Genomic DNA, 14,781 nt, shown 5'->3' on the forward strand with positions numbered 1-14,781 from the left:
TGAAAAATTTACCCTAGATTTTCCTTTTTTTTTTTACTATTTTCTTTTATACTTTTAATTAGTTTTTTTTTTTAATTTTTGTAACTATTTTTTTCTTCCCTATCATATTTAAATTCGGTCAATAAATCTCTCAATAAATTCCTAAAAATTTGAACTTAAAAAAAAATTGAGAAATTAATCCTCATTTGAACTCGTGTTACAGCATAACATAACATAATACATGTAAAACACTCACAAAGTACGACACGTGGAGGGGCTACAGATCACGCGTGTTTAATACCTCATACAATTCTTCCAACCAAGCCAATAGTAACACCACTTACCTGGTTGGTCCAAAGAGAAGTCACTAAATTTTTTGTATTGATGTTCGTTAGATCATACTCATCAATGTCTAGTTCCAAAGCTAAATCCATATTGACTTCCTTCTCTCTCTTTCTTTTTCTCCTTCTTTATTCAAATCCGAGGTGCATTGGTTAGGGATATAGAAAGGATGAGTTGGAGATTGAGAAATGGGGAGAGAAATAAAGAATGTGATGGAGGAAGAGGAGGAAATGGGAGGAAGTGGAGAACATGGATAAAATGAGCAGGCACACAACTCTTAAGCCAGTTTGAACTCCTAATAACTTAAATAAAGTTGGTCTCCTCTAATAAAATAGGAATTTCTCTTAAGATCATTAAAAACTTATAGACTCCAAGCTCAATATCATAAATACAATTATGCTTTATCTTGAACACGCGAACCATGAAACTAAAGTGGGTTCAATTTAACTCCATTTTATTGTAATCTTGAATGATGTATACAGTATATTCTTGGTTTACCTTAAAGTTGTTTGTGGCATGGTAGTTTATATTAGTTAAGCTTTTTGCAAAATCACAGTTAAAAGACAACAACGATGAACCTAGGTCTATTAGTCATTTCAAAGACAATTTCTTTCTCCATCTTATCGGTAATAACAGTTCAACAAAATCCATATTATGCAAAGAAACAAGTTTACGACTCATAACTCCAACTACCTAAATTATGGCCTACAAATTTGAAAACATAAGTTGTATTTGATAATTACTTAAAAATTTCCCTAAATCAATGAACTCATGTCCAATTAGTCAATCTTAAAGATTGTAACTAGCATAGAGTAATTGAAGCTCCACATGAAGTAACATAAAGTTCCTGTTACTTGACTGAAGTTTATCTCATCTTTAATGAAGCATAATTTGCAATTATGAAATATTGTATTTCTTTTCAATTTTTCCTTATTCATGACATGTTAAGTAGCGATATTCTTCATTTTCCCTATTATTGATGATGGAAAATTTAAAGTTTTGGGATGCAAGAATTTTGGGGTTGTAGCTCAGATGGTAGAGCGCTCGCTTAGCATGCGGAGGTACGGGGATTGATACCCCGCATCTCCAAAAGAAACGCTATTCAATCTTTCCTTATTTATTTCATATTGAGTAGATACGGGGATCGATACCTCGCATTTCTAAAAGAAACTATTTGTTATTACTATTTTATTTCTATTGAATTTTTCCTTATTTATGGCATAATGAGTAGTGATATTTTTTCATTTTCACTATTATTGATGACAAGACATTTAGGGTTTTGCGACATAAGAATCGTGGGGATGTAGCTTAGAAGGTAGAGCGCTCGCTTTGCATCCGGGAGGTACGGGGATCGGTACCCCGCATCTCTAAAATAAAACTATCTATTATTAAATATGTTATTTGTTTTCAATTGTTCCTTAGTCATGACATGTCGAGTGGCGATATTTCTTCATCTTCACTATTATTGATGATGGGAAATTTAGGATTTTGTGGTGCAAGTAATGTGGGGATGTAGCTCAGATGGTAGAGCGATGGTAGAGCTCTCGCTTTGCATGGAGAGGTATGGGGACTAGTACCCCGCATCTCGATAACTATCAATTATTAAATATATTAATTATTTTCAATTTATTTTTATTTATGACATAATGTGTAGAGATAGTTTTTCATTTTCACTATTATTGATGACGAGACATTTAGGGTTTTGTGATGTAAGAATCGTGGGGATGTAGCTCAGATGGTAGAGATCTCGCTTAGCATGCGAGAGGTATGGCGATCAATACCTCTTATCTTCGAAAGAATCTATTCGTTATTAATATTTTATTTTTATTCAATATTTCCTTATTCATGACATGATGGGTAGCGATATTTCTTATGACAAAAAATTTAGAGTTTTGTGATATAAAAGTTGTGGAGATGTAGCTTAGATGGTAGAGCGTTCGTTTAGCATGCAAGAGGTATGGGGATTGATACTTTGCATTTGAATCTCTAGAAGAAACTATTTGTTATTAATATTTTATTTTTATTCAATATTTTCTTATTTATGACATAATGAGCAGAGATATTTTTTCGTTTTCACTATTATTGATGAATTTAAAGTTTTGTGATGTAATTATTGTGGAGATGTAGCTCAGATGGTAGAGCGATCTCTTTGCATGCAGGCATGTAGCTCAGATGGTTTTATTTCTATTCAATCTTTTCTTATTTTGACATATTGAGCATAGATATTTTTTTTATTTTCACTATTATTGGTGATGGTAGGTTTAGGATTTATGACGTAAGAATTGTGGGGATGTAGCTCAGATGGTAGAGCGCTTGCTTTGCATGTGAGAAGTACGGTGCGATACCCTGCATCTCCAAAGGAATCCTACTACCAAATATTCTATTTCTATTTCAAGTTTTTTTTATTTATGACATAATGAGTCGGGATAGTTTTCATTTTCACTATTGTTGATGATGGGACGATTAGGATTTTGTTATGTAAGAATTGTTGGGATGTAGCTAAGATGGTAGAGGGCACTCTTTGCATGCAAGGGCCACGGGGATTGATGCACCGCATCTCCAAATCACTATTTGTTATTAATATTTTATTTTTATTCAATCTTTCCTTATTTATGACATAATAAGCAGAGTTATTTTTTCATTTTCACTATTATTGTTGATTTGAAGTTTAAAGGGTTTAAACTTGCATTGTACGGATGTAGCTTAAATTGTACGGATTGAGTGCACTAAATGGTAGAGCGCTTGCTTTGCATGCGAGAGGTACAGGGATCGCTATCATCCATCCAAAGGAAAACTATCAATTATTAATCTTATTTATGACATAATGATCAAAGGGAGTTTTTCATTTTCACTATTATTGATGACAGCACGTTTAGGGTTTTGTGATGTAAGAATTGTGGGGATGTTGGTAAGATGGTTGAGTGCACTATTTGCATGCCAGAGGTACGAGGATTTTTGGTTTTGTTATATAAGAACTGTGGGGATGTAGCTAAGATGGTAGAGTGCACTATTTGCATGCCAGAGGTACGAGGATTTTTGGTTTTGTTATATAAGAACTGTGGGGATGTAGCTAAGATGGTAGAGTGCATCTTAAAAACTCATTAATATTTTATTTCTATTCAATTTTTCCTTATTTTTGACCTAATGAGCAAAAATATTTTTTCATTTCACTGTTATTCATGACCTGTAGTGTTGGGTTTTGTTAGGTAAGAATTATGGGGATGTAGATAAGATGGTAGAGTGCTCTGTTTGCATGCGATTAGTATGGGGATCGATTCCCCGAACACCCTGCTCTATATTCCTAAATGCTCTATAATATGGTGGTGCCTTAATGGGATAGATAATTTATATGGGATTGTATAATAGGCAAAAAAAAAAAAAAAAAAAAGATAGGGGTTGTTAGATTTTTAAGTCACTTTTGAAAAGTATGATGTGGGATAAATTGGATTATTGCCTATTATTTCTAAGAATATATTAAGTCTTCGACTAATGTTTGCACTTTGTAGAGATGACATATAATAGAGGAATTTATAGTACCGTTCTCCTTTAGAGCAATTCATAGTACCACTCATTGGTCTCCTCCTGAAGATGTTTATGGATTTAATCTGCCTATTATTTCTAAGAATAATAAGTCTTTGGACTAATGTTTGCCATTTGTAGAGATGACATAATAGAGCAATTTTTCATAGTACCGTTCTCATTTAGAGCAATTCATAATACCACTCATTGTTCTTGTTTTGAAGATGTTTATGGATTTAATCCACCTACGCTTCTTGATTTGCTTCATATTCATTCTAATATTTTTGTGAGTAGAGCAACCACAAGTAAGGCAGATCTAATCAAAACTGTAACGACCCAAAATTTTCTACTTAATTTAAGGTCGCTACTGTATACGTACCATAAACATTGAATGTGGAAGACTTCATTTAAATTCCATAAAACATAACCTTTATCTTAAAACACAGCCATGGACTTATGTGTTTCGAAAACATCTTTAAAACGACAGAACAAAACACTAAATAAAATAAATAAGCGTTTAAGTTAAAAACATCCTATTCTAGCTTAAGTCTAAGAAAATAAATACCACTATCCTATGCATGTGCCATGGTCTCGAGTTGTGATGCCGTCGTCAGCCATACAGGAATGCCTTACCTTAACCTGAAAAATGTAGTAGCACATGGCTTGAGTATTTAACGAAATACTCAGTAAGTGACCCCACTATTGGAGTTAAATGCAATAATCACATGCAATAAGATGATGAGTCCTATCTTTCATTCCGTTTTTCCCTACGGTGCTGTCCTAACGGGTAATTTTAGACGTGTACCATATACTCTACACACAGCCCATACGTGCGAGTATGGGCTCACCAGCTAGTTTGCACACGGCTGGGCCACTTTCCTTATTCAGTGGACATACTCTGGGAGCCCCTTAGGTCGGACAATCGCTAGAACTAGTAACCGTCACAGCAGCGCTATGCAAAGCAGAACGATCGTTGTCCTACCATTGGATGTACGCATCTGTACCCTCGTGATGGGATAGGGGTATCCCCCCAAATGTATGAGCACACATAATGCATGAGGTCCAAAAACTTTTCCATTTTCATTATCCTTTAATACAACCCCGCTAGCATTGTGTACATATCGTATCATTTTTCATATTGTTTCAGATATCGTTCATCATTCATGTCATATCGTTTCTCATTCTTCAGTTCTTAAATCATACATAATTCTAACAGAGTTATATTTCATGTCATTTATCGTAATTTCATGTCATTTATATCATGCTGTATATACACAATTGAAGAGACCTAACATAACGTTCTATGCTTTTAACATATCATTTCATCATATACACATCAAACTATGACATATTGCATCACAATGTATCGTATCATAAACAAGTCATAACGTAAACACTTCGTAATCATATCGTTCTCTAACTTATCATAGCCTTAACGTTCTTATACCTATCACAGACATATCATTACGTGAACGTACCTTAGTCATCTCATCACAAGAACTTAACCTAACGCTATCGTTCTATCAATCTATCACAAACCTATCCCTTTAAACCCATAACCTAATCCTCAATCTTCCCTCCTCCCTCTTTGTAATTATTTTCATTTTGTAAATAGATTTTCAACTCGCTAAATATTTTCAATTCTGTAAATAAGATATTACTCTAACTCTATATTTATTTTTATTGTGTAAATCGATATTATTGGCCAATTTTAATTGATTGTTTGGCTACTATATTACAGATTTAGATCTGCCAACTAAAATTTTATTGACTCCAACCTTATTTCCTATCACTTACAAAGCTAACAATTTTACTTGAAGCAGAGGTGGTTCAATCTACAAATGTCTGAAGGTAGCTTTGTTGCAGATCATATAAATTAGTTGAACGTGATTGAAAGTCAACTGAGCTCGGTGGAAATTATGTTAAAAAATGAAATTAAAGCATTAATTTTGATGTCATCTTTACCCGAGTCGTGGTATACTGTTGTTTCTACAATCAACAATTCACGAGGATCTGATAAACTTAATGTTTGATGAAATTCGAGATGTCAGTGAAAGTATTCCCAAATGGAAAATTGGAGATTCATCAGGCAATGCTCACAGCGTTGATCAAAGGGAAAGAAGTAAATCAAAGAGCCCAAACAAACATGGGCGATTAAAATCAAGGAACCGATAAAAAATCTCCAAACAATTCAAACGTAAAGTGTTGAAATTGTTGAGAAAAATGACACTTTCGGACAGATGGTACAAAATTGAAGAAAAACAAAATCACAAATTGGAAGATGACAATGTTTCTATCTATTCAGCAGAAGATACTAAGGATGCTCTAATTCTTAGCGTGAACAGCCCAATTGAATTCTGGATTTTAGATTCAGTTGCTTCGTTTCATTTGTCTTCAAGGAAGGTATTGTTTCAAAATTTCAAATAAGAAAATTTTGTGAAGATGTATCTTGCCGACAACAAACGTTGGAGATAGAAGGGAAGAGAGATGTCTGCATACAAACTCTAGCTGGAAATGAGTGGACATTATAGGATATCAAATATATTCCTCATCTCAAGAAGAATCTAATCTCTATTGGTCAGTTGGATAGCACAGGTTATGCAGCCGAGTTTCGAAAGAGTTTGGGGAAGATTGTGAAGGGTGTCGTGGTGGTAGCATGACATAAAATTTGGAACCCTATACACCACTGTAGGGTGAACCCTATACACAACTCGTATGAACAACAACCATGTTTACACATCCTACAGTAGTGTCAATAGACTTGCACATATGAGCGTCAAATAAATGAAGATTATGGCTGCAAATGGAGTTTTAGGAGGCCTAAAATTTATTGATATGAGTGTTTGTGAGAGCTGTGTTATAGAAAAATATAAACGAGTTAGCTTCACAAAGGCTGCCAGAGAACAAAAGAAAGTACGATTGGAAATAGTCCATATAGACGTTTGGGGACCCTCTTGAGTTTCATCATTTCTAGCACCAAAATTCCATTGGTTAGATGTCTCGCACTCTGCAGCGACAACTCTCTGTTTTCCTAAGGCTAGTGAGATATCTCACGACAACTTTTTTCCTCCTCAACATATCTAGACACTATAACTTTGATCCATTATTGTCTTATATGGTTAACATTCACTCTTTAATGTTCGAGGACATTTTATAACTACCACGAAACTCAAAACATACAATAAATTCATACAAGTTTTACAACATATCATATACTTCAAAATAGGGTTAGAATACTTACTTGATCGCGGCGAGACGTGTCGTTGAGCTGAGTCATAGAGATATACGACTCTTTATCCTAAGAAAAAATTTGTATAATCTAAAATTCGGCTGCTCTAATATCAAACAATTCTTTATTGAACTCTAGTTATATTCTTCTTTCTCGCCTTTTTTTTTCTCTTTCTTTTTGCTCTTGATTGAACTCTAATTAGTGATCTTACTATCCCCTACTAAGTAAAGATGGGTCAAAATGAAAACTTTACCCTAGCATTAATTTAGACTGATTTTTCTATTTTTTTTCTATTTTCTTTTATACTTTTAATGAGTTTTTTTTTTTTTTAATTTTTGTAACTATTTTTTCTTCAATATCATATCTAAATTTCGTCTCTAAGTCTTGCAATAAATTCCTAAAAATTTGAATTTTAAAAAAAAAATTGAGAAATCAATCCTCATTTGAACTCGTGTTACAGCATAACATAACATAATATATGTCAAACACTCACAAAGTACGACACGTGGAGGGGCTACGGAGCACGCATTGTTAATAACTCATACAATTCATCCAACCAAGCCAATAGTAAGACCACTTACCTGGTTGTCCAAAGAGAAGTCACTAAATTTTTTGTATTGATGTTAGTTAGATCATACTCATCGATGTCTAGTTCCAAAGCTAAATCCCTATTGACTTCCTCCACTACTTTCTCTTTCTCCTTCTTTATTCAAATCCGCATTGGTTAGGGATAAAGAAAGGATGAGTTGGAGATTGAGAAATGGGAAGAGAAATAAAGAATGTGATGGAGGAAGAGGAGGAAATGGGAGGAAGTGGAGAACATGGATAAAATGAGCACGCACGCAACTCTTAAGCCAGTTTGAACTCCTAGTACCTTAAATAAAGTTGGTCTCCTCTAATCTAATAAAACAGGAATTTCTCTTATGATCATTAAATTCTTATAGACTCCAAGCTCAATATCATAATACAATTATGCTTTATCTTGAACGTGCCAAACATGAAACTAAAGTGCGTTCAATTTAACTCCATTTATTGCCATCTTGAATGATGTATGTGTAGGGTATATTCTTGATTTACCTTAAAGTTGTTGAGGCATGATAGTTTATATTAGTAAAGCTTTTTGCAAAATCACAGTTAAAAGACAACAACGATGAACTTAGGTCTATTAGTCATTTCAAAGACAATTTCTTTCTCCATCTTATCGATAATAATAGTTCAACGAAATCCATATTCTGTGAAGAAACAAGTTTACGACTCATAACTCCAACTACTTAAATTATGACCAAAAATTTTGAAAACATAAGTTGTATTTGATAATTACACAAAAATTTCCTTAAATCAATGAACTCCTGTGTCCAATTAGTCAATCCTAAAAATTGTAACTAACATAGAGTAATTGAAGCTCCACATAAAGCAATTTAAAGTTCCCCTTACTTAACTAAAGTTTATCTCATCTTTAATGAAGCATGATTTACACTTAGGTTCATGAAATACTTATAGACTCCAACTCTGAGTACTATTAATGCAATTATGTTTTATATGAGTTTGTCATAAATGAAACTAAGGTGCATTCAATACAATTTTATTTTATTGTCATACAAGGAAAAATAGAAGAATTAAATTAAACAAACTGATGAACTGAACTGAATCAATCCAACCCAAATTGATTAGCTTGTTCCCTTTGTTGGGTTGTTGGTTTATTTGATAACCCTGATATATTATAACAATTCAATATAACATGTCTTACTTACAAGTAAAATATTAGACCATCAACTTTTCATTTCATAACCGTCCAACCACTCGGAGAAAAATATATTTGAGTAGAAGCTAAAAATATTGGGAATTTAAGAAAAGGCATTTGGTTTAGTGGTATGACCCTCACTTACGGTGCAACCTCAAATGCCCCTATGTCTAAATCTTTTCTTATAGAAGGACTTCATATTTATATAAACTTGTTCCTATTATTTACTTTTCAAACATACCTCTTAACCTCTCTACACCAATTGTTGGGCAACAAAGTTGACATAAAGGAATTAGAAAAGAGATAACAAAACTTAAGCATGTTCGCAATGGCTATGCCATTCCTAAAGTCTTTCTTTACACCCTAAGGCTTTATACTTACCCTCTTAAGAAATTAAAAAAAAAAAAAAAAAAGAAAAGAAAAATTAAGGCGATTAAACCTATAATGATAATGCTCTTAATATCATTCATGTTTCCTACTTTTGGTAAGTATGCCTATCCAAATCTTAAGTAGGTTTAGTAGAAAGCTCTTTGTTCTTATTATGTTCTTGTTTGGTTCTCCAAGACACATTCTACATTCAAGACTTCAGTATGTAAGAGGTATGGGAATCGATACCTTGCATCTCTAAAATAAAACTATCTACTATTAAGTATATGTTTTACTTTCAATTTTCCCTTACTCATGACATGTTGAGTAGCGATATTTCTTCATTTCACTATTATTGATCACGGAAACTTTAGAGTTTTGGGATTCAAGAATTGTGGGTATTTAGCCTAAATAGTAGAGTGTTTGCGTAGCATGCGAAAGGTACGGGGATCTATACTCTGCATCTCCAAAAGAAATTATTTGTTATTAATATTTTATTTCTATTCAATCTTTTTTAATTTATGATATAATGAGCCGAGATATTTTTTCATTTACACAATTATTGATGACGGGACGTTTAGGGTTTTCTAATGCAAGAATTGTGCGGATGTAGATCAAATGGTAAAGCGTTCGCTTCTCGTGTGGGTAGTACGGGGATCGATACCTTGCATCTCCAAATGAATGGATTATTAAATATATTATTTATTTTCAAATTTTTCATATTTACGACGTAATGAGTAGGGATAGTTTTTCATTTTCACTATTATTGATGACGAGACGTTTAGAGTTTTGTGATGTAAGAATTGTGGGGATGTAGCTCAGATGGTAAAGCGCTCGTTTTGCATGCGAGAGGTACAAGGATTGATACCCTGCATCTCCAAAATAAAACTATCTATTATTAAATATGTTATTTCTTTTTCAATTTTTTCTTAGTCATGACATGTTGAGTTGCGATATTTCTTCATTTTTCACTATTATTCATGACGGAAAATTTAGGGTTTTGTGGTGCAAGTATTGTTGGGATGTAGCTCAGATGGTACTGCGCTCGCTTAGCATGCGAGATGTTCAGGGATCGATATCCATATTTCTTCATTTTCACTATTGTTAGGAATTAACGGATCTCAATAATGGTATGATATTGTTCTCTTTGAGCATAAGCTCTCCTACATTACCCGAGCAGTTGCCTACTTGAAGTACAATATCGGTATTTACAATTTTTACTTCTCTATTATATTGCTCAATACGTTCACGGATAATATTACTAATTTCATTTGCTTGAAGGGTTACCATGAGTATTTCGTAATTCTTTTTTTTTTTTTTCAAAAAAAAAAAAAACAACTATTAGCACTGATGGTAGGTAAATGTAACTCGTTGTTCAAACAACTATTCAGAGTTCCTAGAGCTCCTTGTAAGGCTTGTTGGAAAACTTGTTGTCGTACTTGATTAATCGCTTTTTGTTGTTCAAAATGATCAGTTTCATTTTTATAATTTTCTAATTGTTCCAAACTTTTAGAAGTTGAATTAATCAAATTCAATTTTTCTCGTTCTATCTCAGAGTATCCATTCACTCGAAACTGATCCGCTTCCATTTCGACTTTTCGTAAGCGGGCCCGGGCTTTTTCCAGCTGTTCAATGGCCCCTCCGCGGAGTTCTTCTGAATTTTGAATTGTTTTCAAGATCCTCTGTTTTCGATTATCTAATAAATCACTTAATGAAAGTAGATTGTCTTTCCATTCATTTCAAAACTTCGACGATCCCTTCCCGAACCAAACATGAATCTTTTTCATTTAGCTCTCACGCTTAATTATTACAATTATGTCTCGGAAATTCCCATATATCTTTTTGAATGTAATGAGCCTATCCTCTTTTCTCTATTCATATTCCACAAAGAAAAATAAAAAAGAAAAAATCAAATTGATCATTAATCCAAGACCCGAATATTCGGAGGACTCTTCTGACCAAACAAACAATTGTCAACAATTATTCCAATAATTACATATCCGATTTGACCGATGAAGAATTTCTTATGAACGAATTTCTTAGAAAGCTCAGAAAATCAAGCCATCTCAAATGCTCTACCGATGAAGAAGAAAGTTCAAATGAACATCGAAGGGGAGAAAATCTCACCATCTCAAATACTGTCAATCAAGAATATCAGATTGCCAGAATCGAAGATCAACTCAAAAATTGGACTATTCCAAAGGTAGATCCTAAAACTATCTACCAAATTTCAACCTTTAATTTTACTCAAAGATCATGCATCAAATTCTCAGAGAAGAACATCCCAATTCATAGCAATAGGGAATCTCTAAATCTTTTTTCAAGATCTCTTATACTCCAACATCGTGAAGAGTTTAACTATCTCCATGTCGGTCTTGTCCAAGTCGCGGTAAAACCATTGTTCAGACTTGGATTAGATATCCCAGTTCTTATCTCCTTACGAGATAAGAGACATGAAGATTTCTCAAATTCCTTGTTAGGAATGGTTCAATCCAATTTAGAGAATGGACCAGTCTATTTCAATTGTTACCCAAACTTTACTCTGTCTCTCCACGACCCACACATATCATCAGCTCTCATGCTAGATTTACAGTCAAAAAATTTAAACATCAAGGCTGAAACTCATTCTTCAGTCGTCATATTCAGGTTTTATTATAAGCTCATGAATACAAACATTTCTCCAAGAGCATTAAGATCCTCACCAAAAGGATCGACTATGCTCATAGAAGCAAATATTGGAAAATCATCAGTGACAGTCCCAAAAACACTTTCTTGGGATCAAATAACCAGAAGCACTCTTTGGAAAATAGAAGATGCAAATCTCCCAAAGAGAAAAGAGTCTCAAAACTCAGTCCAAATCATCGAACATGACGATGGAAGCGTTGAAATAAAATTCAGCGAAGAACCTTCGTCAGAGTCGAAAGTAAAAGAATTCCTAAGTTCTAGACCAAGTACTTCAGGAATATCAAGGTCAATGTATGACCCCTTAAAGGTAAAAGAGGTCATTTATGATCAAAAAAGGGCGTCAATCCACTATGAAGATGGCTCAAGGTCTCCAACCCATACGGATATGGATACTCAATCCGTCTACGAAAGCCAGCTAAATGTCATTACAGCTGATTTCCAGATAGACAAAGAATTTTTGAAAGCAGATTTTATGTCAACTACCAACTCTTTAAAAAGAAATGCCTTCTTCCAAACCTACAAAGAGGCTGAGCGAAATGAATTAAGAGCTCAGTGGTATTCTCACATGGAAGCCATCAAAGAAAATATACCATTCTTCGAATGGTTTGAAGAAAATATTCTGCAGGTATGCACCTTGACCCAGAGAGAGTTGGAAGACTACCAAAAGAGGCGAGGTATATTCGAAACATCCTCCATTAGAAGAAGTCGAATTCGACAACTACTACGGAGAAAAGGTCAAAGCTAGCCCTTTCAAACATATTCCGGAAGGACTAGAAAAGGGTAATCCGACCCTAAAGGATATCAAGAATATCCAACATCAAAACAATTATTCAAATAAGATTTTATCCACGATCGCTACTCAACTTGAAAGTATCGAGGGAAAAATCTCAAAGAAATCAGGTATTCAGCAGGAACAGGCAAGCAGCTCTGTACCAAAGATTGATGAGTCAATACCAATACTCAGACCAGCAAATCTCAAAATATTTACAAAAAGAATTTCAAAAGAAGAGGCTGCAATGGCCAAGATAGAGGAAAAGTTGGACAGGATATTAAATCCTGCCATGATGCCTCAAGATTCATCTGTCAATGTCGTCAACAATGACGACGAGAACCAAGAATTCGAAGACGAGATTGCAAATGAGAGAGAGGAACCTTTCTACAATCGAATTGAAAGGATCTCTAGAAGAAGTCAAAATAATGCCAGTAATCAGAAAAACTGGTATCCTCAACCGTCTTTTCCGGATATCCAATTCGAAGAAAAGACACTACAAACTCAAGCTCATTACGATGGTTAGCAATCTATGAATGGAATATCGATGGATTATCTGACTATCTGATAATGAATGTTGTCAATGAGATGATGATGGCCGCAGGCGCGTATAAATTACAAGGTCATAAATCCGACCATCAGATAGCTCAAGTTTTGGTAACCGGATTTACCGGGCAACTCAAGGATTGGTGGGACAAATATCTCGACTAAACGACCCACCAACAGATATTAAACCGCTATGTCATTAGGCCAACTACTCAAATTATCAAAGAAGAAGGTCCATCAACTAGGACCGAAGTACAACATGAAAGGGTAGAGGATGCTGTCAACACCCTCATATATACCCTCATAGAATTCTTCGTCAGCGACCCTCTGAAATACCAGGAGAGATCCGCCGAGATACTCATGAATCTGAAATGCCCTACTTTAGGTGATTTCAGGTGGTACAAAGACATGTACTTCAGCAAAGTTCTTATTAGAACAGATAGTTCGTTGGAATTCTGGAAAGAGAATTTCGTCAATGGACTACCAAAATACTTTTCAAGGAGAATCAAAGATGGTCTTAAGACAAAGTACAATGGAACAATCCCATGGCAAACTTTGTCATACGGATCCATAGCATCCTTCATCATAGAAGAAGGACTCAGACTTGTAATGAGTCAAAGATTCAAAACAAGCTCGATTCTTCGATATCAAACAGAAAAGAGCTTAGTAGATTTTGCGATCAATATGGATGCAAGGGAATAGAAGCCCCCTCTACCTCCAGAGGAAAGAAGGTTAAGACGCATCCAAAACCTTATCATTCATACAGGCCTAGAGAAACATATCGGAGTAAACCCGTGCAGTCTCAGAAGCCAACATATTCAAGAAGGAAGTATATTCCTACAAAAACCCATAAAGGAAAGAAAAAGCAAACTTTCTTCAAATGTCGTGAAGAAGGACACTATGCTAACAAGTGTTCAATCAGAGGAAAGATCAATGAGTTGGATATAGATCAAGAGCTGAAAAATCAGCTATTACGACTAACCCTAACCGACTCAGAGCAATCGAGCGAGGGAGAAATCCTCGAACTCCAAGAAGAATCTGATTCATATTCTAGCACAGAATACGAATCAGAACAATAAGGAAAAAGGACGTGCGAAAGATGCATAAATGTCCTTACCAAGGATCAAGAAATTCTACTCGAAGTAGTAGAAAAAGTTCAAGACCCAGAAATTCAACAGAAGATTGCTCAACGACTTAGAGATGCCATGACAATCTCTAAGCCACCTGAAAGGGAAGAAAGAAATCCCTACAGACTCCAATCTGTTCTCCAAGGATTTGAAAAACCGAGGGAACTCACTACTCAAGATTTACAAAGAGAGATTAATAATCTCAAACAAGAGGTACAGGCGCTAAGATCTGAAACTAGGTCAGAATCTTATACGCTTCGTCAAGAAATTCTCAATCTTCAGAAAAGGCTGCCCGCACAAAAAGAAACGGCGCAACCAAACCTGGATGAAGAAGATTTTCAAAGTTCATTCGTTGGAGCCATCACCACTTCTCAATTTCAAAAATGGTACGCTCTCGTTACCTTAAAAATTTATGATTTCAAAATCACACTAAAGGCTCTCATAGATACTGGAGCCGATCAAAATTGCATTCAAGAAG

The sequence above is a fragment of the Cucurbita moschata genome, unplaced genomic scaffold (assembly GCF_002738365.1).
Source record: "Cucurbita moschata cultivar Rifu unplaced genomic scaffold, Cmos_1.0 Cmo_Scf00004, whole genome shotgun sequence".
NCBI classification, from domain to species: domain Eukaryota; kingdom Viridiplantae; phylum Streptophyta; class Magnoliopsida; order Cucurbitales; family Cucurbitaceae; genus Cucurbita; species Cucurbita moschata.